Source organism: Orcinus orca, chromosome X (genome assembly GCF_937001465.1).
Source record: "Orcinus orca chromosome X, mOrcOrc1.1, whole genome shotgun sequence".
Classification (NCBI taxonomy): domain Eukaryota; kingdom Metazoa; phylum Chordata; class Mammalia; order Artiodactyla; family Delphinidae; genus Orcinus; species Orcinus orca.
This window is the reverse complement of record NC_064580.1, coordinates 123,917,565-123,943,961: the sequence shown is the minus strand read 5'-3', so window position 1 is coordinate 123,943,961 and position 26,397 is coordinate 123,917,565. Positions and strand designations below refer to the sequence as shown.

The window sequence follows — 26,397 nt, the reverse complement described above, 5'->3', positions numbered from 1 at the left end:
TTGAATGGAGAGATGGATGGATGAATGATGGTGATGCATAAGTCATGAAATCAGAGAAAGGAGAAATACTAGTGGTAATGCTACTGTGATAATCTAGAGATGAAGTAATAAAAATTTGAACCACAGTGGTGGCAGTGGGACAGGACACATGCAAAGAGGAAAAATTGACTGGACCTAGAAACAAATTAAATTTGGGCACGAGAGACACCAAAATGGCTCCAAGGGCTTTTGAAGCCTTGTTGGTTGCCACTGATGGCTTGATATCATCCTCAGAATTCTGGTGGTCATCTTGTAATCAGGCATCTATTGACAAATGCAGGGGAGGGCTGCAAACAATAGAAGACAAGTGGAACACATTACCATCTGAATGAATTATAAAACTGAATGCATTTATATTTGAGTTTGACCCACATAAGGACCGCAATACAGCAGACAGGAGGTGCTGGAGAAAATAGAGGATATAGTCTCATGGAGAGGTTCATTGCAAGAGGCTATAGTTGACACTGATTTCTTTTAAACTATTTCAGCCTCACTTACCCCCTTCTCTTTCTTTACTCAAGACGTCTCCCTTTGGTATTGAACTGGGTACTGCTTATTCGCGAGTAGGGGTCTTCCAGCATGGAAAAGTAGAGATCATTGCCAATCACCATGGCAAATGTACCAGTCCAAGTCGCTCTCACAAAGTGAACACCTCATAGATGAGGTTGCCAGGAATCAAGAGGCAATGAACCTCACCTGTACCATCTTTGATGCCAAGAAGCTGATTGGATGCAAGTTTGATGATGCCGCAGTTCAGTCAGAAGGAAGCACTGGCCTTTCCAAGTGATTTGTGGAAAGGGAAAGCCCAAAGTCATTGTACAATATAAAGGAAATAATATTTTTTCCCCTAGAGGAGATCTCTTTCATGGTTCTAAGCAAGATGAAAGAATTTGCTGAAGCCTATTTAGGGGAAAAAAAGTAGAAATGCAGTAATTACTGTTCCGACCTACTTAAATGATTCACAGTGTCAGGCCACCAAGGATGCAGGGATCATCAGCGATCTTAATATCCTGGGAATCATTAATGAGCTTATTTATTGCAGCACCATACTCCAAGGCTTGGATTTAAAAAAAAAAATCCCCAAACACCTGAAGCTTTAAAAAAGAGAAACGTGCTGATCTTTGACTTAGGTAATGGCACCTTTGATGTATCTATCCTAAACATCCAGGATGGCATCTTTGAAGGAAACTCCACAGCTGGTGACACATCTGGCTGGGGAAAATTTTGATAACTGGTGAATCACCTGGTTGATGACTTCAAATGCAAGTGCAAGAAGCATACAGCCCCCAGCAAGCAGGCCGAGGCTGCGTGTAAGAAGGCAACATGCATTTTGAACTTCTTTGCTCACCCCGGGTTTGAAATTGACTGGTTCTCTAAGGGTGTGGATTTCTACCCTTCCATTTCCTGAGCCCACTTTGAGCAGCTCAGTGCTTATCTCCTCCGTGGTACCTTGAAGCACGTACAGAAATCTCTGAAGGATGTCCAACTTGACAAGAGCCAGGTTAATGGAACTGTGCTAGTGGGTGATTCCACTTGTATCCCAAAGTTCCAGAAATTGCTGAAAGATGTCTTGAATGGAGAGGAGCTCAACAAGACCACCCACCATGATGAGGCCGCGGTGTGTGGCGCAGCTGCACAGGCAGCTCTTCTCACAGGCGACAAATCAGGGTATGTGCAGAGAAGCTCGTTGATGTTACCCATTTCCCAACAGGCACTGAGACAGCAGGGAGGATGTGACATCCCTTATCAAGAGAAACACCTCAATACCTCCAAAGCAGACCCAGATGTTCCCAGCTTACTTTGACAACAAGACCACTGTCTTAGCAAAAGTGTATGAGGGAGAAAGGGCTTTAACGAAAAGAAACTGCTCGGCAAGTTCGTACTTTCTGGGATCCTCTAGCTTACTGTGGTGTTCCTGACATCCAGGTGACCTTTGACAGGTCACCAATACCATCCTCAGGGTACCTGCTGCAGACAAAAATGCTGGCAGGAAGAACAAAATGCACATTACTAATGACGAAGGCTGTTTCAGTAAAGATGATACTGACCAGATTGTAAAAGAAGCAGAAAACGATGGAGTAGAAGGGGAAGTCAATAAAGATCGGGTAGCGGCCAGAAGCACCGCAGAATTCTGCACCTTCAGTGGCATATGCGGGCATATGACTCCATTTCAGTCCAGAAGATAAAAGGAAGGTTCCTGGAAAGTGCCAGGAACTGTTAAACTGCCTCAAATGTAACCAGAGCTGAGTGTGAGTGTAAGCGGGCTTCGCTCCGCAGTGGGATCTGGCCGCTGGGGCTTCTCCAGCTCAGCCGAGCCTCGGGTTAGTATCAGGGAAGTGGGCTAACAGTCATTCTTTGGAGAAACTTTTCTGGTCTCCACAGTCATTTATACAGTTTCAATATTTCATGCTTAGTTTGCAGCATCAGTGTGTATGTTTGAAAAAGGACAGATTCAAAACTTAATGATCAATATTTGTAAGTTTATTCAACATTTTAATATTAATGCTTCTACATCTTGTAGGTTATGAACTTCATCACATATTTTCACACCTGCAGTTTGTGTCTGGTGACTAGTTTGGGAATTAGCACTTATAAAATATTTAAACACTTAACTTTGGTAGTAAGGAAGAGGTTGTATTACCATATCACAGTATCACCACTTTAATAACAATGACCACTTATGAGCAAATATTGTGACTGTAAACTTGTATAAACACTGTGCCCTACTCATCTGTGTACTACAATAGAGTTTACTACTTGTAGTCACATTTTCTGTGTATTTCTTCAAAAGGGCTTCATAACCCACTGGTGAGATCTGTTTCTCACCCTTCATGAACTCAACACAATTTCCATGAAACTGGTTGGAATCACAACTTATCACTGAATCTTATAGTATTTGTGAGTTTTAGAAAAGAAATATCTCTTTGTGTATCACAGTTATGGTACCATAGTTTTACTGTCGTTCTTAAGGGTAGGTCGAGACCTAAGGGAGAAGAATTGTTGTTTTCAGCATTCAGGCCAACTCTGTAGAATTACATGGGATTCAGCGTGACGTAGATTATTGTCATTGTGACTCATAATGGCCTGCTTGCGTTTTGGGGCTGCCTGACCTCCCCACTTAGTCTCTTCCCCATACACTTGATGGACCGACTTCTGAGATGGAAAGTTGCCTTAACACTGGCTTCAGGAAAGCCAGAGAAGGAGGACAACTGTGTCAATATCATTGTTGGTTTTACATTATAAACATTGTGTTCACTGAACTCCTAGTTAATAAAGAGTATTGAGCCCTTGTCACTTCCTATAAGTTGAGAACAAATTCCATCAGGAGGTACCAAGGAGGCCTTCTGAAGAGTGAAGTGCCTTTGAGAAGAGGGGACATACCATGAAAGAAGACATCATATGTGGCACATATATACAATGGAATATTACTCAGCCATGAAAAGAAACGAAATTGAGTTATTTGTAATGAGGTGGATAGACCTTGAGTCTGTCATACAGAGTGAAGTAAGTCAGAAAGAGAAAAACAAATACCGTATGCTAACACATATATATGGAATAAAAAAACAAATGGTTCTGAAGAACCTAGGGGCAGGACAGGAATAAAGATGCAGACATAGAGAATGAACTTGAGGATGAGGACACGGGAGGGGGAAGGGTAAGCTGGGATGAAGTGAGAGAGTGGCACGGACACATATACACTACCAAATGTAAAATAACTAGTGGGAAGCAGCTGCATAACACAGGGAGCTCGGTGCTTTGTGACCACCTAGAGGGATGGGATAGGGAGGGTGGGAGGGAGGCTCAAGAGGGAGGGGATATGGGGACATAGTTAGTTATGCATATGGCTGATTCACTTTGGTATATTTCAAGGAATTAGCTTATGCAATTGTGGGGGCTGGCAAACCTGAAATCTGAAACTCAGCCTGGAATCTTGAGGCAGAATTTCTTCTTCTTAATGGAAGCCTCAGTTTTACTCTTAAGACCTTTCAACTTATTAGGTGAGGCCCACCTATATTATTGAGGATAGACTCCTTTATTTAAGTCTACTCATCGTAGATGTTAACCACAGCTACAAAATACCTCCATAGCAACACTTAGGTTAGTGTTAGATTAGGTAACTGGGCACATCACACTAACCATTACAACATTCTCTGGGGGCCTACACAGACACTCTTGAGTATTCAAGGGAATAGTCCCCGCTCATTTTGTTTTCACTTCTCTTACATACTTATGTAGTTAATCCATTCTTACTTGTGAGGATGAAGTACCAGGCACTGAGTTAGATGTTGAGGATTCAGAAGTGAGTAAGATAACCATGTTTGCAGTCAAGAAAAGAGACTGCTTCATAGTTCTGAACATCATGTCTTGTATGTAACAGGTATTCCAGTGTTTGAATTAATACAGAACATTTTGGTACCCAAAAGTGTCACTAATATTCATGCTCAAATCATCAACATGTATATTCTAATCCTCTTTTATTCTTTGGGTAAATTTCATGATAGGTATGTTATGAATATAAGCCTATAATCAATACAGTACCTTAGTTCAAGCATACTTTGATGCTGATGGAATTAACACAATTTCAGGAAATCTATTCACTTTAGCCAAAAAATCAGTACATTTGTGACAATTCATTGGAATTTGGAAATATTGCCAAATCTGGATATTTCACATAATAAATATAGGCTGTGGTACAACTTTCCCAAAAAGCTAATTGATTCAGTGATTCAATGGAGATTCAAAGAGGAAGCATACCTAGGTCCTTAGTATCCTAAAGGTTAACCTTTTGGTCAATTGTAAAGAATTAATAGAGAAACCTCAATTAAATAGAGTTGGGAGACCAGAAGGGGGCGCTCTCATGCCCTGTGACCATAGCAGAGCCCAACAAGAAGAAGAGAGAATCCTTTTCTTTCCTGGCAAGTACTGAGCCAGTGAAAAGCTATGGACTCTCTGTGTACTGTAGCCCTCCCAGCATCCTTTTCCTCTGTAAACGCGTTCTTCCCTTGCCCTGCAGGGACTTCCATGTTGCTCGCCAGGGTTGCAGACCTGAATTGCAATTCTCTGCGGACCCCTAATAAACCCATCTTTGCTGGAGAAATATCTGGCAGTCTACTTATTTCAGGTCAACATTTTGCTGGCCCATATGGAGAACAGAGAAGACTCCCCGTGGCTTCAGGGCTGGTGAGCAAAGAGGTGTGTTACCCACAAATTGAGCCCACTGTGCTCGCGGCTTTTCTCACCAATCCTGGAGTTTGAAGTTATGTCTTTCTCCTGAATCCAAGCTCACAGTCTCTGCATTGAAAGCTCTCCAGGCTTTATTCAGCACCTATTTTAAGGTTTTGTTCTTTCTGGTTAAGGTCTTGCTCTGTATGTGAGTACTCATTTGGCTCTTTTATCTGATTTTGAGATCAGACCATTTCAACCAAAGCTGGCTGAGAAGCCATAGGCCCATTCCTTTGGAATAGGGGCCGTTCTCTGAAAACTGGCTGAACAAGTCTTTGGCTTAGTTCCTCTGGGACCAAGCTGTTTCCATAGAATTGGCTGATATCAGTTTGCAAGCTGTTTGCTTTGAGCTGTTTGAAAATTGTTCCTTTACTCTAGAGAAAAATATCTGAGAAACGGGATCCCAGTTACCTAAATATTTTGAGGGTGCCCCTCCCACACAGGGACTCTGGCCGATTTTATGTTTAAAACCCATGGTTCTTCCTCACTCCCATTTCTAACTGAATGGACTGACCTTACCAAAGGAAATTTAGAGTATCAATGGCCATTAACTTAATTTCCTTAAAACAAAATTGGGTTATAATAGCTCAAAAGTTTCCAAAACTGAGTGGAATGCCTCTTTTGATTGGTAGATTGGTATTTTGAGGCTTCCAAACACTGTCAGGACCCTGTAGTTGCCTTTCTTCAATATAAGAATTTAAGATTAACTGAGGCAAACAAAGAAAGATCAAATGGCTCCTGAAGTCTCAGGCTCTGCTTCCTTCTTTGTCTTGGGCTCTGCCTCCAGTGCCATCTTGTCTCTCTCCCTCAGCTCCACGTGGTCAGACTCCACCCCCAGCGCCATCTTCCTCTTTCCCTTCTCCACTGCCTGTACCTCCTCTATACTCTCAATCTCCCCATACTAATTCTCTCACTGAACTTCCTCTTCTCTCTGAAATTTACCCACTGCCTTTTCCTCTGAAATTGTCAGAACCTGTCCCTTTAAAATTAAGCCTTCTGAGGATCCAGAGGCTAAACCCTTAATTTCTTACATTCCCTGGACTAAAGCTGAACTGTGAACCATAGTTGAAGATTTTCCCAAAGTAACTAAAGAGCCTCACAGATTTACTGAGGAATTTAATATAGTCATTCAAACTTATCATCAACCTGGTTTCTCTGACTTACATCAGCTAATTCATACACTTGTTGGTGAAGGCCAGGCCCAGCATTAGATGAAAACCACTAACTGGTAAAATCCTAAAGGGTTTTTAGAATTACAACTGAAAGACCAGCCCGCTAACTTACTATATCAACTGGCTTAGGCCGTTGCTGGGTGACTTCACTGAGCAATTCTTAGGACTTTTCCAAAGCCTGTTGATTTGAAGAAAATTTATCTTTGCACACGAAGAGAAAATCTGATGAACCAGAGTTTGGGTCTTTTGAGCATGAGCCACCCATTCTCCATGCTTGGCCCTTGCAATAAACCTTTATCTGCTCAAAAAAAAAAAAAAAAAAAATCTGGTGAACCTGTTCCTGACTATTGCAGTTGACTTCAGGTTATTTTTAAGGAAAGGAAAGTTCTGGTCTTCCTTCAGATGTTGATTTCACCCAGGTAGCTTTTAACAGTGTTTATTAATGGGATGAGCCAGGACCCCTCCCTTCTAGTAAAAAGGGCCAGGATGGAATGGGAAACTATGTCCACTCCAGATTTAATTAATCTGGCAAAGCAGCTCTCTTACACTTTTTTTTAAAGATTTTTTATTGAGTATAGTTGCTTTACAATGTTGTGTTAGTTTTTACTGTACAGCGAAGTGAATCAGCTCTATGTATAAATATATCCACTTGGATTTCCCTCCCATTTAGGTCACCATAGAGCACTGAGTAGAGTTCCCTGTGCTATACAGTAGGTTCTCATTAGATATCTATTTTATATATAGTAGTGTATATATGTCAATCCCAATCTCCCAATTCATCCCACCCTTCCCTTCCCCCCTTGATATCCATATGTTTGTTCTCTACATCTGTGTCTCTATTTCTGCTTTGTAAATAAGATCATCTATACCAGTTTTTTCAGATTCCACATATATGCATTAATATATGATATGTTTTTCTCTTTCTGACTTACTTCACTCTGTATGACAGACTCTAGGTCTATCCACCTCATTACAAATAGCTCAATTTCATTTCTTTTTATGGCTGAGTAATATTCCATTGTATATATGTGCCACATCTTCTTTATCCATTCCTCTGTTGATGGGCATTTAGGTTGTTTCCATGTCCTGGCTATTGTAAATAGTGCTGCAATGAACATTGGGGTGCATGTGTCTTTTTGAATTATGGTTTTCTCTTGGTATATGCCCAGTAGTGGGATTGCTTGCTATATGCCCAGTATGGTTTTCTCTTGGTAAATTGCCTAGTAGTGGTATATGCCTAGTCACATAGTATTTTTAGTTTTTTATGGAACCTCCATACTGTTCTTCATAGTGGCTATATCAGTTTACATTCCCACCAACAGTGCAGGAGGGTTCCCTTTTCTCCACACCCTCTCCAGCATTTATTGTTTGTAGATTTTGTGATGATGGCTATTCTGACCAGTGTGAGGTGATACCTCATTGTAGTTTTGATTTGCATTTCTCTAATAATTAGTGATGTTGAACATCTTTTCATGTGTTTGTTGGCCATCTGTATGTCTTCTTTGGAGAAATGTCTATTTAGGTCTTCTGCCCATTTTTGGATTCGGTTGTTTGTTTTTTTGATACTGAGCTGCATGAGCTGTTTGTATATTTTGGAGATTAATCCTTTGTCCGTTGCTTCGTTTGCAAATATTTTCTCCCATTCTGAGGGTTGTCTTTTCATCTTGTCTATAGTATCCTTTGCTGTGCAAAAGCTTTTAAGTTTAATTAGGTCCCATTTGGGTTTTTTTGTTTTTATTTTTATTACTCTAGGAGGTGGGTCAAAAAAGATCTTGCTGTGATTTATGTCAGAGTGTTCTGCCTATGTTTTCCTCTAAGAGTTTTATACTATCCAGTCTTACGTTTAGGTTGTCTTACACTTTAGATGAGTCTCTTCCATGGAAGACCATCAAAATTCTTAACATTCAACTCCAGCAATTGAAGGCTCCTAAATGAAACCAAACCCCTCCTAGTTTCTGCTATTATTGCAAAGAGCTAAGACATTGGGAAATAGATTGTTACAAATTTAAGCATTTTAGGCATCTTCAACCTTCTAATTGCCTCTCTGATGTCCTCTCAATTCTCAATGACAAGGTTCTGAGGAAATACAAGGGCTCTTTCCCAATCCTCCCTCTTAATTGGCTTGGTGAAACATTTCCCCAAATTGGGGCTGAATCTCTCCCAGTCCTAATTCACACCAGAACCATACCCTTGGTACTCAACCTTCCTACTGTGAAGCAGCAGCCACCTCACAGTACTAAAACAGTTGAAATAGTGGGCATCTCTAATGTGTCTCAAGAGGTTCATGTCTCTGAACCTGTTTCCTTTTTTTTTAGACCTTTTGAGGGATATACACTCTTTTCTTCTTATTCCTCTGACCCTATCCATCTTGTAGGCTGAGACTTCTCAGAGAAATACCATGCCAGAATTGTTTTCTCCCAAAAGGGGGAAATAATCCTAGAATTTGACAGTAGTCATCAAAGTAACCAAGCAGGTAAATTAAGTAACCCTTTGACATCTCTTATTTGTTCCATCTCTGACGGTACTAGAGCTAATTCCGGAAACACCGGTCATTTGTTCCTATTGAATCAGCCACCACTTTCCTTATGGCCAAGATCTTCAACTGATACTGGCAAAATTCACAGTGCACCTCCAATCAGGATTCAAATATTGGGTTGGCAAAAAAGTTCCTTTGGGTTTTTCCAGCAGTTACAGGAAAACCCAAATGAACTTTTTGGCCAACCCAGTAGCTCCCTCGAAACCTCTTCCCAGAATTAATCAATACCCTGAAAGTAAAGAAGCCCTTCAAGGCATAAAGCCCATAGTAGACTACAAGACTCAAGGCCTCATTATCCCTTGTAGTAGCCCCTGTAACACTCCCCCTTTACTGGTGAAAAAGCTAAGGGCCAAGGGTGGAGGTTTGTCCAGGGACCCCAAGCAATAGACAACATTGTTATCCCTCAACATCCCTTGTTCCTAATCCTCATACTTTACTAACATCTATTTCTACTGGAAGCAAATTCTTTACTGTAATTGACATATGTAGTGCATTCCAATTGATGAAGCTAGCCAATACTTTTTTGCCTTCATTTGGGAAGAAAAACGATTCACCTGGACAGCAATACCTCAGGGTTTTCTAAGAGTCCTTCTTATTTCTCTCAAACCCTGAAGGCTGATCTGGATGACATAAAGTTCCCTAGAGGTATGACTTTGTTGCACTATGTGGATGATTTGCTTCTTTGCTCTCCTCAAGCCTCCTCACAGGAAGACAGCATCCACTTGCTAAAGCTTTTAGCCTTAAAGGGACAAAAGGTCACCAAAGAAAATTTGCAGTTTGCCCAAATTCAGGTTCGATATTCAGGGCATCTGATATCAGAACATAGATCCAGATATACTTCATGGTGTCCTAAGTTTCCCAAAACCCAAAACTAAGTGCTAACTGTGAGGTTTTCTCAGGCTAATTGGTTATTGCTGAAATAGAATTCCAAATTGGTCTCTTACGGCCAAACCTCTGTATGTTTTACTAAACAATAACAACTTGGACCCAGTTTTATGGGAAGATCTGGACAACCTAGCTTTCAAGAACTTAGGGAAAGTTTGATGAACCTACCTGCCCTTGGACATCCCAGTTATCAGATTCCCTTTTTTCCTTTTGTATATGAAAAGGAAGGGCATGTTCTTGGGGTACTCACCCAAAAACACAGGGACCAATATCAACGCATAAGGTATTATAGCCAGCAACTTGACCCTGTAGTGTGGGGAAATGCGCCTTGCCTTAGAGCCATCATGGTCACTGCCCTTCCATTAGAGCCACTGGGAAAGTTTCTGTGGGATCTCCTTCAACCACTTTGGTACCTCATGCAGTAGAAGCTCTCCTGAATTCTCATCACACTCAACATTTCTCAACCATCTGCCTCACCCCCTATGAAGTCCTTTGGCCAGCTGCCTCTCACATAACTCTTTATGTTGTAATAACCTTAACCCAGCTACTTTTCTCTGCTCCATTGCTGACAAAGTCCCTCGTGACTGCTTAAGGCTGATGGACCACCTCCTGTCTCCTCATAATGATCTACAGGATATTCCATTGGGTAACGTTGACTTCTCGAGGTTCACACTTAAAAGGTAACAATGGCAAATATTGTCCTGGGTATGCTATTACAACTCCTTTTGATGTTGAGGCAGCATCTTTACCTATGGGTACTTTGGCCCAACAGGCTGAATTATGTGCTCTTACATGGGCTTGTGGTTTAGCTAAAGACAAAAGTGCCAATATTTGTACTGATAGTAGATATGCTTTTGGAGTAGCTCATGATTTTGGAATATTGTGAAAGCCACGTGGCTTCCGTACTTCCGGTGGAAATGAAATTAAAATTGGCTCCTATGTACAGGAATTATTGAATACAATACTTTTATTGGCCACTATAGCTATTATTAAGATTCTGGGGCATTCTAAACTTGATTCTCTGGAAGCTAGGGGAAATCACCTAACTGATATTACTGCAAGGAATGCTGCCCTTAAAGGGACCAACAGTAGCCAAACCTCTGTTATGGTCCAAAGGAATATTTTTCCAAATGATAATATAGAAAAACTGTCTAGAGACTCCCAACAATTGGCCTTAGAAAAGGAAACGCAAGATTGGAAATTCAACAATTGCTGGTTTTATAAAAAGAGAAAGCTCTGGTTTGTACCAAATAACAACTCTGTCCTACCAGAGACTCCAAAATTCCCACTCCTCACCACTGTATATGCATCAAAACATTGGGCTCCTGACAAAATGATAGCCTTCCTGGATCAATATTGGTGGGGAAACATTAATAAGACTGCAAAAAGTGCCAATCTCATTTGTCCCTGTTGTCCAAAGTACAATCCAGGGAAGCCTGTTTGTACTGCTCCTGGACATTTTAAACTACCTAATGGACCATTTGAGGTCTGGCAAATGCATTCCATACAACTTCCTCTGTCTAACTGATATAAATATTTTTTAGTCATGGTCTTTATGTTTTCACACTGGACTGAAGCCCTCCCTTACAGACAGGCTACTGCCTCTTCTGTGGCTAAAGTTCTTTTGGAAGGCAACTATGCTTACCAGTATACTACCAATGCTGGTTAAAGTTCTTTTGGAAAAGATTATCCCTACCTGGGGAACTCCTCTTGAACTTCATAGTTATTGAGCAACCCATTTTACTGGTTAGGTTCTTCGACAAGTCTGTGCTGTTTGACTGGTTTTACAACACTTTCACCATGCTTACCGTCCTCAATCCTCTGTTTAGTCGAATGTACTAACAGCAGTATTAAGACTCAATTGGCAAAATTTGTAGAGGTTCTCCAAATACCTTGGCGAAAAGCATTGCCATTGGTCTTTCTAAATCTCAGATCCACCCCTTTTGGAACTTACAGACTCTCACCCTTTGAAGTAGTGACAGGATGCCCGATACACTTGGGTTCTGCTTCTTCTGACCCACAACTGATAAAAGGAGATATACTACAATATTGCAAAGGCCTAATTGCTTCCTTTAAAAATAATCATGTTTTGGTAGAGCAGTCTTCACAGTGTGCCCTTGGGAGACAAAGACCTTAGCATCACACCTTACAACCTGGTGATTTCATCTATTGGAAAAGACACCTCCAGAAGAACTCTCTTCACTTCAGCTGGAAAGGCCCCCAACAAGTACTGCTAATCAACCTTTGAGCTGTCAAACTCCAAGAAATAGATCTTGGATTCATGTGACACACCTAAAGAAAGTGGTAAACTCTGACTGGACCTGCACATCACCTGGTGACTTGAAAGTAAAGATTTCCTGGAATTGAAGCTGATGTCATTTGTTGAGACAGCTTTCCCAAGATATTTGGACCAGACCTGTGGAAGTTTGTTGCCAAACATTTGATGATGACATAACGCTTCACATGATTTCCAATGTCTATGATCTTGACAACATATGGACTTTAGATAAAAAGTGCCTAAAAATTCTCCATCCTACCCCTCCTTGTTACTCAAATGTGACCTTGATAGGTTTTCAATATGTGCACTTTCCCTACGACGTGAGATTCTGCACCCAGGAAAGGAAAGACCTCTGACATTGAGGGATAAAAAGCCACTGCAACTAGAAAACCTAACTAGATCAGTGATGGTTTCAAAGAAAGATCTTGATCAAAAGGGGGAAATGTAAAAATTTAATAAACAGAAACCTCAGTTAAATAAAATTGGGAGACCAGAAGAGGGAGGTCTCTTGCCCTGCAATGACAGCAAAGCCCAACAAGAAGAAGAAAGACTCCTCTTCTTTCCTGGCAATGACCCAACCAAGGAAAAGCCATAGATTCCTTGTTTACTATATCCTTGCTAACTTCCTTGTCCTCTCTACCAAAGTATTGTCACTCAGCAAAGAAAAGAATGAAACAATGCCATTTGCAGAAACATGGATGGACCTAGAGATTATCATACTAGGTGAAGTAAGTCAGAAAGAGAAAGACAAATACCCTATGATATCACTTACATGCGGAATCTAAAATATGGCACAAATGAACATATCTACGAAACAGAAACAGACTCACTGACATAGAGAGTAGACTTGTGGTTGCCAAGGGGGAGAGGGGGGAGGGATGGATTGGGAGTTTGGGGGTTAGCAGATGCAAACTTATATATAGAATGGATAAACAACAAGGTTCTACTGTATAGTACAGGGAACTATATTCAATATCCTGTGATAAACCATGACGGAAAAGAATATGAAAAAGAATGTATATATATTTACAACTGAATCACTTTGCTGTACAGCAGAAATTAACACAACATTGAAAATCAACTGCACTTCAATAATAATAAAAAACGTATTCTCCTTCCCTTGCTATGTGGGGTCTTGCATGTGGCTTTTCATGATTGCAGACCCCAAATTGTCATTCTCTGCTGACCCCGAATAAACTTATCTTTGTTAGAGAAATGTCTGGCAGTCTGTTTGTTTCAGGTCAACACAATTCATCAACATTTCAAGTTGCATTTTACTGGGTGGTTGTGGCTGTTGTGAAATAAAACTAGAAATTATAATAAGCTTAATTATTCCATTATCATTGTCTCCCACCAAGAACACCTAGGAGACTATTGAAAACACCATAAGTTACTATATTAAAAAAAATTGGTATGAATTTTAAAACTTTGTTTTAATTCTGTGCATCTGTACAATACTCTGTGTTTTTGAAAATCAATAAAATAATAGGTATTCACTGAATACTTCCTACGTGCTATATTCTAAGTAAATATAATCTCATTTCTTCTTTTCAGCCACGCTGTTTGTTAGGTACTCTTATTCTATATTTATAAATGAGGAAAGTGGGGCTCAGAGGCCACACAGCTAATAAGTGGCAAAAATGAAATTTAAACCTAAATCTGCTTGACTCTAAGGATGTATTATTTTTATTATGCCACATTATATTATGCCGCTTTATTCATTATTTTGTTGTACAAAAAAAACTCAATTAGTAGCCAAGCTAATATGCTTATCATTTAAAATTACATAACTATAGATTATTTCAAAGTTGTCAAACCCCATCCCTTGTCACGTATTTTGTTAATATTTTTTCCATATGGTGCTCTTTTTAGCTGATAAAATAAATAGTAATTCTCATGTCTGCTTTTAGAAATCTGTATTAAAAATGAATGGTTGGCTTAATCCCTTTCTGGATGTCAGGTACCATTTTTTTTCCCTCTCTTGAATAGCACTTTTAATTTTGCAAGTCTGCTAAGTTGTTCCAGGATATGTGGCACATAGTTGCTTGGATTGATCTTGTGAAACCTCTTCCTCATAAGCTCCATCTTTTTCATATTAAGAAGGTAAGTGAGAAATGGTTTTTAAGATAGGAAAATGAACTTTGTAATTTGTCCATTTGAATCTGATGTGTATCAAATGACATCTGACTGGCTATATGATGAGACCAGTGGGGTAAAATGAAAACCAGAGGCAACATTTTGCCAGATCCTGCTATAAATGAGCCTTAAGAAGTATACCTGGGCTAATGATAGAGTAACCATATAATTTACCCTCCTAGATCCTTTTGAGAGTGAAAGCGGTATGTCTTAATAATGATGCTGGAGTAGCAGGCGTGAACCTGAACATAGGATCACACTGTCTCATGGACATCACCATGAAAATACTGTTTGCTATATCAGAATTTTAATGCTAAATTAACATGTACTAGAAATTGCCATTTCTCTTTGTTCTAGTTCAACGAGCATTTATTAACCATCTACCATGTGCTAGGTTCTGTGATGTATGTTGTATACAGTATTGGAGGATGGGTTCAGTACTGGAGGATAAGCACAAAACTGGATGGACAGGGACATCAGTGAGCACTCCTACTATAATTTGGATGGTAGCAAAGATATGAGTTCTCTGGGGGTATAGCAGAGGTGAAAAATTGTGATTCAAATTTGGGATGGAGGAGGGAGGATTATGAAAGACTTGAAATGTTTGAGCTAAGCCTTGAAGGATGAAGGTTTGATTGAAAGTAGGACTTTCAAGACAGAGGGTAAAAAGCATACATGATGGCACTTGGGTGTGGAGGTGCATGTGAGTTCGGTGAAAGTAGAGTAGGTTGGTGTGGCTTGAAAAGTCAGTTATGAGCAAGATTGTGAGGGCTTCATCACCTTAAGGGCCTCTCCATAAGAAGGAAAAGCAGAATACTCGTTACATAAATCACTCAAAAAAAGAATCAGATAACACCATGAGTAAATTTCAGTGTTTTCCCCAATCAACATATCTTCACATACATTTTTCATTCATTAAACCAGTATTACTCATAGTGTGGTCCTCAGACCAGCAGCATAGGCTTCACTTGGGAGCATATTAGAAATAGAAATTCACACTCCCCAACCTGAACCACTGAATCCAAATTTCTTGTGATGGGATCCAAGAAACTGTTTTAACCGTCTCTCCAAGGGAATTCTTAATGCTCACTAACGCTTAAGAAGCACTGCATTAAACATTTTTCAGGTGCCTCTTTGCTGTCAGCTTCCGTGTTGGACACTGGAGATATAGAGTTGAGTTGAATGAGGTACAGTTTCAACCCCTGGTGGCCAAACAATAACACCTAAATGAAAACCTCCTGTATGAGAGTCAAGCCACAAGGGGATAAAATTGTCAGCTAGGATGTAATGCTTTACTGCTAGGTGTTCCATGACTCCAATACTAAAAATCAAGATATATTCCAGAATTTTCCAGGGAAACATGGGAATCTTTCCTTAGCATCTAAAGCAAACATTTGTTTCCTAGTGTATAGCTTTTTAATAGAACTGAATTTGTCTTCAGAAGTAGTTCAAATGCTTGTAATGATTTGGAAGAAAGGTGTACTATTTAGGTTTTATCTTTTTAATAAGTTTGTTTATATTTTCTGCTCTTGTGTTATGTTCATCAGTTCAGAAACATTTAAGCACTTGACAATCCTTAGCCATGGGCAGTTACTCTTTTTTATTATCAAATAGTTCAAATATACTGAAATGCCCATCTACCTATCATGCAGATTTAACCTGCTGTCATTTTGTTATATGAGAGAAATAGTTCAATGTTATCAAATCAAAGACCAAGAAGTATAGGATAAAGAGAAGAGAGGAGTAATTTTTGAGGATTATAAGGCCTGAATATTTTTCAGAACTGATGAAAGTCTAGAATCCTTGAATATAGGAGATACCAGGTATATACAGCAGGAGATATAAAAAGAAATATTCGCATTGTTGTGAACCTACAGAACCAAAGACAATGAACTCAAAATCAACTACCAAGAAAATGATATGGAATGTTTCTCAGAGAGTTAAAAGAAAATAATCATCAACATAGAATTGTGTATACCTAGCCAAACTGTCTTGAGTGTGGGAAAAATTAAGACATTTAAGATAAACAAAACTGGGAGTACATACTTACAAATGGCCTTCATTGAAGAAACTTCTAAATAAATTATTCAGGAAGAAGAAAGATAGACTCCTGAAGAAAGGTCTGAGATGCAGGAAAGAATGGTGAAGAAATAATTAGACAAATAGATAAAACTAACTAAAAGGTATCTGTATAAAATACCATCAAATATTACTATAAAATATTTGATACATAATAATTTTATTACCATTTAGTTATAAGTTGCATTATGCTTTCTCCTTTATCTCAGTAGTTATTTAGGAGTATGGTTATGCATATATATACACTTAACTTTTATTGCTGATTTCTAATCTAATTGTTTTATGAGATATTTTCATCTGTCTGATATTAATTTTTTGAAAATTGTGAAAGCTTCCTTTAGGTATCAGTTTCAGTTTGTGTATCAGCTTCAGCAGCACTCAAGGTCTAGGAAAGAGAAGGCACACTCAGTTGGAATTGTGATGAAAATTTATTTACAAATATGTTGGGGGAGGTTACAACAGCTGGGGACTGTCAACAGTGAGAAAGGACTATTACGATCTCCAAGCTTTAAGGAACAAAGGGAGGAAACAGTATTATGGGAACCCAGTGAGATGTAGAGCAGTGGAAACAGGGATGCTCTGTATGAAGATGCAGATGCAGAAGCTGAAGTTATAGAAGGGCCCTGCTAATGCCAGAACCATGGCACCCATCCAGCCAGGGAGGGAGCAGGAGGAAACTACCTTGACCTCTCTTTCTTTGTGCTCTCCAGTCTCCTGTAGACCCTCCCATTAGCCATACCTAACTGGAAGGCAGAGTGTAAGGAGTCCAGATAATGCAATTTATAGGGGTTAACCACTTAGGACATGGAACAAAGGAGAGAAAAGCAGAGAATGAATGGTGAGGGGGAGGAAATGGAACAGAACCAGAACATTTTGTGAGACGTGACATGACATAATTTGTATGTGTTCTATTTTTGCTCGAAAAATAATATACTTGTATCAGTCATGGTATAACTAGGAAAACAGAAATCACTTGAAGTCTTTCACAAAGAGCAAATTTAATACAGAGAATTAGTTAACAGGTGATATTAATGAGAGGAAACCAAATGGGAAGGTGAAATAGTTGAGATTGGCAGGAGCTGTGTGATCTCTAGGTCTGGAGAGTCACAGAGAAGACGTGATGTTATCAGAAAACAGAGACCAGGCCATCTTTAGGAAACTAGGCTATTCTGTCAGGGACATAAAAATGCATGAATCTATTAATTCTTAGTGAATTGTTCCTTTTATCATTATGTTGTGTCTTTGTTTCTATAAATTATTTGCATTTGGTATTTACATTTTTTGCAGCTTTTTTGGTATTTCCTTTTCATAGTTTTGCTTTAACTTCAAACTCTGTGTTGTTTTACTTATAACATGTCTCTTTAAGTAGCGTGTACATTGTTGTTGTTGTTTTTTTAAGTGACTTTATTTTTGTCTTCTACTGGCCCTTTAAACTTCCCATAACCTTATATAAAAACTCCAGCAAGCCGTGAACATTTCTTCTTATTTTTAGAAACAGGTAGGAGAATAGGTGAACTGTGAAAGAGCAGAGAACCGTGTTCCTCTTTCCCACTGCAGGCTTCCAGCTAAAGCAGGTTCAAGTTGAGGGTTGGGAATTGGGTTTTTTTTGGTTTTGGGTTTGGGTTTTTTTGGCTTTTGTTTTTTAACCCAGGTTTGTCTATTCTAAATGCTGAATTGAGACTCTTAATAAACTAAAATTTTGCTGATGCTGGTTGACTGTTTGCCCCCAAAATTCATATGTTGAAATCCTAACCCCCCCAACGTGATGGTGTTAGGAGATGGGGGCCTTTGGGAGGTGATGAGGTCATGAGGTGGAGCCCTCATGAATGGGATCAGTGTTTTATAAAAGAGACCCCAGAGAGCTCGCTTGTCCTCTCCACCACGTGAGGATACTTGAGAAAATGGGCATCTGCAACCCAGAAGAGGGCCCTCACAGAATCTGACCTTGCTAGCACCCTGATCTTGGACTTCTAGCCTCCAGAACTGTGAGAAATAAATTTCTGTTGCTTATAAGTCACCCAGTCTCTGGAATTTTTGTTATAGCAGTCGGAACAGACTAAGACACTGCTGTAGAAGTGGGAAGGGAGATAGAGGCAGGAAGAAGATAAATCTGTAATGATACTCTTGGCTGTCCAGGCATGGCAGATGGCAAAAGCTGGTGTTATTGGATGAGTCTGGTATAGAAGGTTAAAATTGGTATTAGCTTGGGGGGTGCTTTTGTGGGCTATTTGGAGGTTTCCTGCTGAGCCCCTCTTTTACAGTTCTTCTTACACCAGCAGATGCACCTCTAGTTCAAATGGTTGCTTGCATCAGTCATCTATTAACACAGACCACCCCAAAACTTAGTGGCTTACAGCAAAAACCATTTATTTTCTCACAGTTTGTGGCTGGCTGTTTGGGTAGGGCTCAGCTGGGCAATTCGATTTTAAGTGATGTCAGCTGGGCTCACTCACCCATGTCTGCAGTCAGTTGACAGGTCAGCTGGGGGGCTAGTTTTGATGGCCTCATTTCTGTGACTGGCACTCTGATGCTGACTCTTGGCTGGGCTTACATGACCCATCTGTCATCCTCCAGTAGGCTTCTTTACTTGATGACACAGGCGTTCCAAGAAAGATAAAGTAGGAGATGCAAGTTCTCTCAAGGCCTAGCCTCAGAAGTCTCGTGATATCATTTCTGCTGCAATTATTGGTCCAAAAAATTAAAAGGCTACTTAGATTCAGGGGGTGGGGAAATGTACTCCACCTCATCATGGAAAGAGGAGTAGAGTCACATTGTAAGGGAGAAAGGTGACAGCTGTGATGCACTGGGGGCCATTATTCTAACAAACTACCACTGTTACTTCTCAGCTCCTGGGCATGTAGCCTCTTTCCACTGTGGTGTTCTCACCTCTCAGGTAACCGTATTGGATAGGATTCAAGACAACGTCATGATAAGGTTTCACCAGGTGAACTTCATGTGCTTCATGGGGAAAATCCTTGCTTTGACAACCTCTGAAAGTGCTAGCCAATCTCAGTGCAATCTCTGGCTTTACCATCAAAGAGGAGTCAGGCACTTTCTTGCCCCCTGGAGTCCCAGGTAGGAGTCAGCCCCCAGGATGAATGTTGGCTTTAATTTTCTCAGGCATGAGTCAGGCACGGGCCATGTCTCTCTCTCTCTCAACTAAAGGAAACACTGTCCAAAGGTGCACTTGAAGTTTCGTCCCCAGGTTGGGGACTCACAGCCCGGCTACCACTCCCTCTAAAGAAACTGTTCACTACTCTCCTCACAGAAGCTTTCTCTTCTCTGGCCCCATTTTATAACTGGTCTGGCTGAGGAGTCTAGGAGTTATGCAGCAGGTTGTCAGGTTCTCTATGGAAGGGTGTGTGTGTTATCCTCACTTTAGTCTCCTGATGTCAATCATGGTAGCATCTCCATCAAAACCAGGCACTTAGAATCGTTTGTATCCTAACACCACGTGTTCACATATGTTACGATGTGTGGCTAGTGTATAGCAAGAGTACGACAGAGGCGGTGAGAACCCTGCCACTAGCTGCTTGGGTGATGTGGGAACACCTGGCAGAGAACATTAAGTGGGACATTACAAGATGAGTAAAAGTTTGCCAAGTCAAGATGGTGGGGACTCCCTCCCAGAGGGTATGACAACACATCCAAATACTGAATTGCAAAGGGTGTGACATTTTTGAGGGGAAAAAAAAGTTCACTATGACTAGAGATTAGGTAGAGGGAAGTTGTATGAAATGAGACTAGAGGTAGTTTGAGATCCATTTGTAGAGGGCCCTAATGCTAGCTCTATGACCTTGGGGCAAAACATTGTCTTTCTGTATGGAAAATGGGGTTAATGTACATACTTCACTTTCACATACAGTTGATATCAAATCAGTCAATGTAAGTGAAAAGCCTTTGAAGAAACCATGTGTTGTAGGCATAATAATGGTCCCCAGAAGATGTCCATGTCCCAATCTTTGGAGCTTGTGACAACCATACCTGGCAAAGGAGGCTTGCAGACGTGATTAAGCTTAAGAGCCTTGAGGTCTGCAGATTAGCCTGGATTATCCAGGTGGATCCAATCTCCTCACAAGCGTCCTCAAAAGTGGAAAACCTTGCCTGGCTGTGATCAAAGAAAGAGATGTAACAACAGAAGAAGGGTCAGAGAGATGCTGGTTTTGAAGATGGATGAAGGGAGCCACAAGCCAAGGAATGTGGGCAGCCTCTAGAAGCTGGAAAAGGCAAGGAAACGTGTTCTTCCCTAGAGCCTCCAGAAAGGAAGGTGGCCCTGCTGACGCCTTGATTTTAGGACTTCTGACCTTCGGAACCGTAAGGTAATAAATCTGTGTTGTTGTTGTTGTTGTTGTTGTTGTTGTTGTTTTGCGGTACGCGGGCCTCCCACTGCTGTGGCCCCTCCCGTTGCGGAGCACAGGCGCCAGACGCGCAGGCTCAGCGGCCACGGCCCACGGGCCCAGCCGCCCCGCGGCATGCGGGACCCTCCTGGACCGGGGCAAGAACCCGCATCCCCTGCATCGGCAGGCGGACTCCCAACCACCGCGCCACCAGGGAAGCCGAATCTGTGTTGTTTTAAGTCACTAAGTTTGTGATAATTTTTTCAGCAGCCGCAGAACTAATAGACCATGTCAGCTTTGAAAGACAGCATAATGCAGCACAGGCTCGGAGCTAGACTGCCTGGGTTCAAATCCTAGCTCTGCCACTCACTAGCTGCATGACCCTGTTTACTTAACCTCTCTGTGTCTCAGATTCTTCATCCATAAAATGGGGCTATCGTTGCTGTGAGGATCAAATGAGTTCAGTCTTCTGACATACCTAGCACAGTCCCTAGCATATAATATGCAGTCCGTAAATGTTATCATTACTAGTTGACACATCTAAAGTGCCATGCAAATGCAAGTTGCTTCTACTTTTATATTTGGTATTATTGTTATTATTCTATGAAAAAGATAAATCCCAATATTATATGAATGAGCTGGGTTCATGTAATTCATTTTGCAAGAGAGAAGAAAAGTATGTTGTTTTACATCAAAATATATTAACCAAAACCTCATTCTTAAACTTTTGGGATGATTTTTCTCCTAATGAGATAATGGGTGCCTAATAGTAAGTACAAGTCTCCCTATGCTGTTTAGACTTATTAAGGTTATTTCCCTACTCATGCTTCATGCATCTGGGCCATCTGGACTATTAATAGTCCCAGAATATAGCTTATGCTTTTTGATATCTCCATGTTATTCCACACATTCTTACTAGAGGGTTCTTGCTTCTGTTCTGGCAGGAAGTTCACTGGCGTCTGTGAGAAGATATATGTACTTCCACATGATAAATTAGATCCTTGAGTGATAGGATTATGGAAAATAACCTCTGTGTCCACTTTCCAAATTCCTTTACTCTTTTACTTAATTTCCACCTCATATTCCCACCCCCAAATTCCTACCTTTAGCGCCTTTGAGGGAAGAAACAAGAGCTATTACAAAAAGTAGGAGGTGCTGTCTAAGTATCCAGATCACCATGGTCTCTGCAGGGCTTCCATCTGGTAGAAGAAGAGAAACATCAACTGGCTTGAGACGAAACGTCTTTGAGCCATCTTTGTGTCATACTTGCTGTCCTCCTTTCCGTAAGAACTGGATGGCTGTCACCAATTTTTACATAATGACAGGTTAAAATGTGCTCCTGGAATATTTTTCTCACTGCCCACCTCCCACAACCAGATTTTTGTGTTCCCAGTTATAATCGGGGTTGTTAAGATGACTTAGTGTCCAATTCATAATGCAGCCTTCACATGACACAAATGCTGTTATAATTAGCACTGTAAAACAAAAGAAGCAATAAACTTTTACACAAAGGAATTGGAAGCTTATTACATGGAACAGTTTGATTTTAGTTTTTCAGCTTCTAAGTTTGGGATTTTCAAATACATACAAAGTAAACAGAATAATATAATGAGCCCAGGTATATCCATCTGCTAGCTTCAACAATTATTGACATTCTACCATTCTTGTCCCATCTATACTTTCACTCACTCCCAGTCTTCACCTGATTTTTTTCTTTTTTTTCTTTTCCTTTTTTTTTACTTATGAGATTTATTTTATTTTATTTAAGGGTGATTTATTTTACTTAAGGGTGGCAGTGGGAATAGTCATAGATTTCTAATACAAACCAAATACAAAAATCAAACAACCTCTTGATGAGTCTGGCTAATGGTTTATCAGTTTTGTTTATCTTCTCAAAGAATCAGCTTTTAGTTTTATTGCTTGCTATTGTTTTCTTTGTTTCTATTTCATATATTTCTGCTCTGATTTTTATGATTTCTTTCCTTCTGCTAACTTTGGGTTTTGTTTGTTCTTCTTTCTCTAGTTCCTTTAGGTGTAAGGTTAGATTGTTTACTTGAGATTTTTCTTTTCTCTTGAGGTAGGCTTGTATAGCTATAAACTTCCCTCTTAGAAGTGCTTTTGCTGCATCCCATAGGTTTTGGATGATCGTGTTTTCATTGTCATTTGTCTCTAGTTATTTTTTGATTTCCTCTTTGATTTCTTCAGTGATCTCTTGGTTACTCAGTAACGTATTGTTTAGCCTCCATGTGTTTGTGTTTTTTACATTTTTTTCCCTGTAATTCATTTCTAATCTTATAGCGTTGTGGTCAGAAAAGATGCTTGATATGATTTCAATTTTCTTAAATTTACTGAGGCTTGACTTGTGACCCAAGATGTGCTCTATCCTGGAGAATGTTCCATGCGCACTTGAGAAGAAAGTGTAATCTGCGGTTTTTGGATGGAATGTCCTATAAATATCAATTAAATCTATCTGGTCTATTGTGTCATTTAAAGCTTCTGTTTCCTTATTTATTTTCATTTTGGATGATCTGTCCATTGGTGTAAGTGAGGTGCTAAAGTCCCCCACTGTTCTTGTGTTACTGTCGATTTCCTCTTTTAGAGCTGTTAGCAGTTGCCTTATGTATTGAGGTGCTCCTATGTTGGGTGCATATATATTTATAATTGTTACATCTTCTTCTTGGATTGATCCCTTGGTCATTATGTAGTGTCCTTCTTGTCTCTTGTAACAGTCTTTATTTTAAAGTCTATTTTATCTGATATGAGTATATAGCTATTCCAGCTTTCTTTTGATTTCCATTTGCATGGAATATCATTTTCCATCCCCTCACTTTCAGTCTGTATGTGTCCCTAGGTCTGAAGTGGGTCTCTTGTAGACAGTATATATATGGGTCTTGTTTTTGTATCCATTCAGCAAGCCTGTGCCTTTTGGTTGGAGCTTTTAATCCATTCATGTTTAAGGTAATTATCAATGTGTATATTCCTGTGACCATTTTCTTAATTGTTTTGGGTTTGTTTTTGTAGGTCTTTTTCTTCTCTTGTGTTTCCCACTTAGAGAAGTTCCTTTAGCATTTGTTGTAGAGCTGGTTTGGTGATGCTGAATTCTCTTAGCTTTTGCTTGTCTGTAAAGCATTTGATTTCTCCATTGAATCTGAATGAGATCCTTGCTGGGTAGAGTAATCTTGGTTGTAGGTTCTCCCCTTTTATCACTTTAAGTTTATCATGCCACTCCCTTCTGGCTTGTAGAGTTTCTGCTGAGAAATCAGCTGTTAACCTTATGGGAGTTCCCTTGTATGTTATTTTTCATTTTTCCCTTACTGCTTTCAATAATTTTTCTTTGTCTTTAAGTTTTGCCAATTTGATTACTATGTGTCTCGGCGTGTTTCTCCTTGGGTTTATCCTGTATGGGACTCACTGCGCTTCCTGGACTTCGGTGGCTATTTCCTTTCCCATGTTAGGGAAGTTTTTGACTAAAATCTCTTCAAATATTTTCTCTGGTCCTTTCCCTCTCTCTTCTCCTTCTGGGGCCCCTATAATGTGAATGTTGTTGCATTTAATGTTTTCCCAGAGGTCTCTTAGGCTGTCTTCATTTCTTTTCATTCTTTTTTCTTTATTCTGTTCCTCAGCGGTGAATTCCGCCATTCTGTCTTCCAGATCACTTATCCGTTCTTCTGCCTCAGTTATTCTGCTATTGATTCCTTCTAGTGTAGTTTTCATTTCAGTTACTGTATTGTTCATCTCTGTTTGTTTGTTCTTTAATTCTTCTAGGTCTTTGTTAAACATTTCTTGCATCTTCTCGATCTTTGCCTCCGTTCTTTTTCCGAGGTCCTGGATCGTCTTCACTATCATTATTCTGAATTCTTTTTCTGGAAGGTTGCCTATCTCCACTTCATTTAGTTGTTTTTCTCGGGTTTTATCTTCTTCCTTCATCTGGTACATAGCCCTCTGCCTTTTCATCTTGTCTCTCTTTCTGTGAATGTGGTTTTTGTTCCACAGGCTGCAGGATTGTAGTTCCTCTTGCTTCTGCTGTCTGCCCTCTGGTGGATGAGGCTACCTAAGAGGCTTGATGGGAGGGACTGGTGGTGGGTAGAGCTGACTGTTGCTCTGGTGGGCAGAGCTCAGTAAAACTTTAATCCACTTGACTGCTGATGGGTTAGGCTGGTTGTTGGTTGTTTGGCCTGCAGCAACCCAACACTGGAGCCTACCTGGGCTCTTTGCTGGGGCTAATGGCGGACTCTGGGAGAGCTCACACCAAGGAGTACTTCCCAGAACTTCTGCTGCCAGTTTCCTTGTCCCTACGGTGAGCCACAGCCACCCCCTGCCTCTGCAGGAGACCCTCTAACACTAGCAGGTAGGTCTGGTTCAGTCTCCCCTGGCATCACTGCTCCTTCCCCTGGGTCCAGATGCACACACTACTTTGTGTGTGCCCTCCAAGAGTGGAGGTCTCTGTTTCCCCCAGTCCTGCCAAAGTCCTACAGTCAATTCCCACTAGTCTTCAAAGTCTGATTCTCTAGGAATTCCTCCTCCTGTTGCCGGACCCCCAGGTTGGGAAGCCTGATGTGGGGCTCAGAACATTCACTCCAATGGGTGGACTTCTGTGGTATAAGTGTTCTCCTGTCTGTGAGTCACCCACCCACCAGTTATGGGATTTGATTTTACTGTGATTGCACCCTTCCTACCAGCTCATTGTGGCTTCTCCTTTGTCTTTGGATGTGGAGTATCTTTTTTGGTGAGTTCCAGTGTCTTCCTGTCGATGATTGTCCAGCAGTTAGTTGTGATTCTGGTGTTCTCGCAAGGAGTGAGAGCACGTCCTTCTACTCCGCCATCTTGGTTCCTCTCCCATTGTGTTATTTTTTAAAATTATCTTTTATTGAAGTATAGTTGATGTACAATATTATGTAAGTTACAGGTGTACAATATAGTGATTCACAATTTTTCAAGGTTATACTTCATTTATAGTTATTATACAATATTGGCTATATTCCCTGTGTTGTACAATGTATCCTTGTAACTTATTTTATGCATAATAGTTGGTACCTCTTACTCTCCTACCCCTATATTGCCCCCACACACACTTCCCTCTCCCCTTTGGTAACCACTAGTTTGTTCTCTATATCTGTGGATCTATTTCCTTTTTGTTATATTCACTAGTGTGTTGTATTTTTTAGATTCCACATGTAAGTGGTAACATACAGTATTTGTCTTTGTCTGTCTGACTTATTTTACTTAGCATAATGCCCTCCAGGTCCATGCATGTTTTTGCAAATGGCAAATTTTCTTTCTTTTTTATAGCTGAGTAGTATTCCACTGTGTGTGTGTGTGTGTGTGTTGTGTGTGTGTGTGTGTGTGTGTATACACACACACATATATATATGCCACATCTTCTTTATCCATTCATCTGTTGATGGACACTTAGGTTGCTTCCATATCTTGGCAATTGTCAGTAATGCTGCTATGAACATTGGGATGTGTGTATCTTTTTGAATTAGTGTTTTTGGGTTTTTTTTGGGGGGGGGATATATACCCAGGAGTGGAATTGCTGGGTCAAATAGTAATTCTATTTCTAGTTTTTTGAGAAACCTCCATACTGTTTTCCTATGTTGTGTTATTTTAATCTGTTGTGATAGTCCCTATCTTTCAATGGGTAAATCTAATCCAATTACATTTCTTTTGATTGCTATTCTTTTCAAATTTTTTTGCTTGTCACTAACATTA

At 40.2% G+C, this 26,397-nt stretch overlaps 1 pseudogene; it reads left to right on the top strand.

Moving 5' to 3' along the window:
• LOC101280816 (heat shock-related 70 kDa protein 2-like) overlaps positions 1 to 2,225 on the top strand; it is a 64,148-nt pseudogene extending 61,923 nt beyond the window's left edge.
• Positions 2,226 to 26,397: the final 24,172 nt, after the last annotated feature.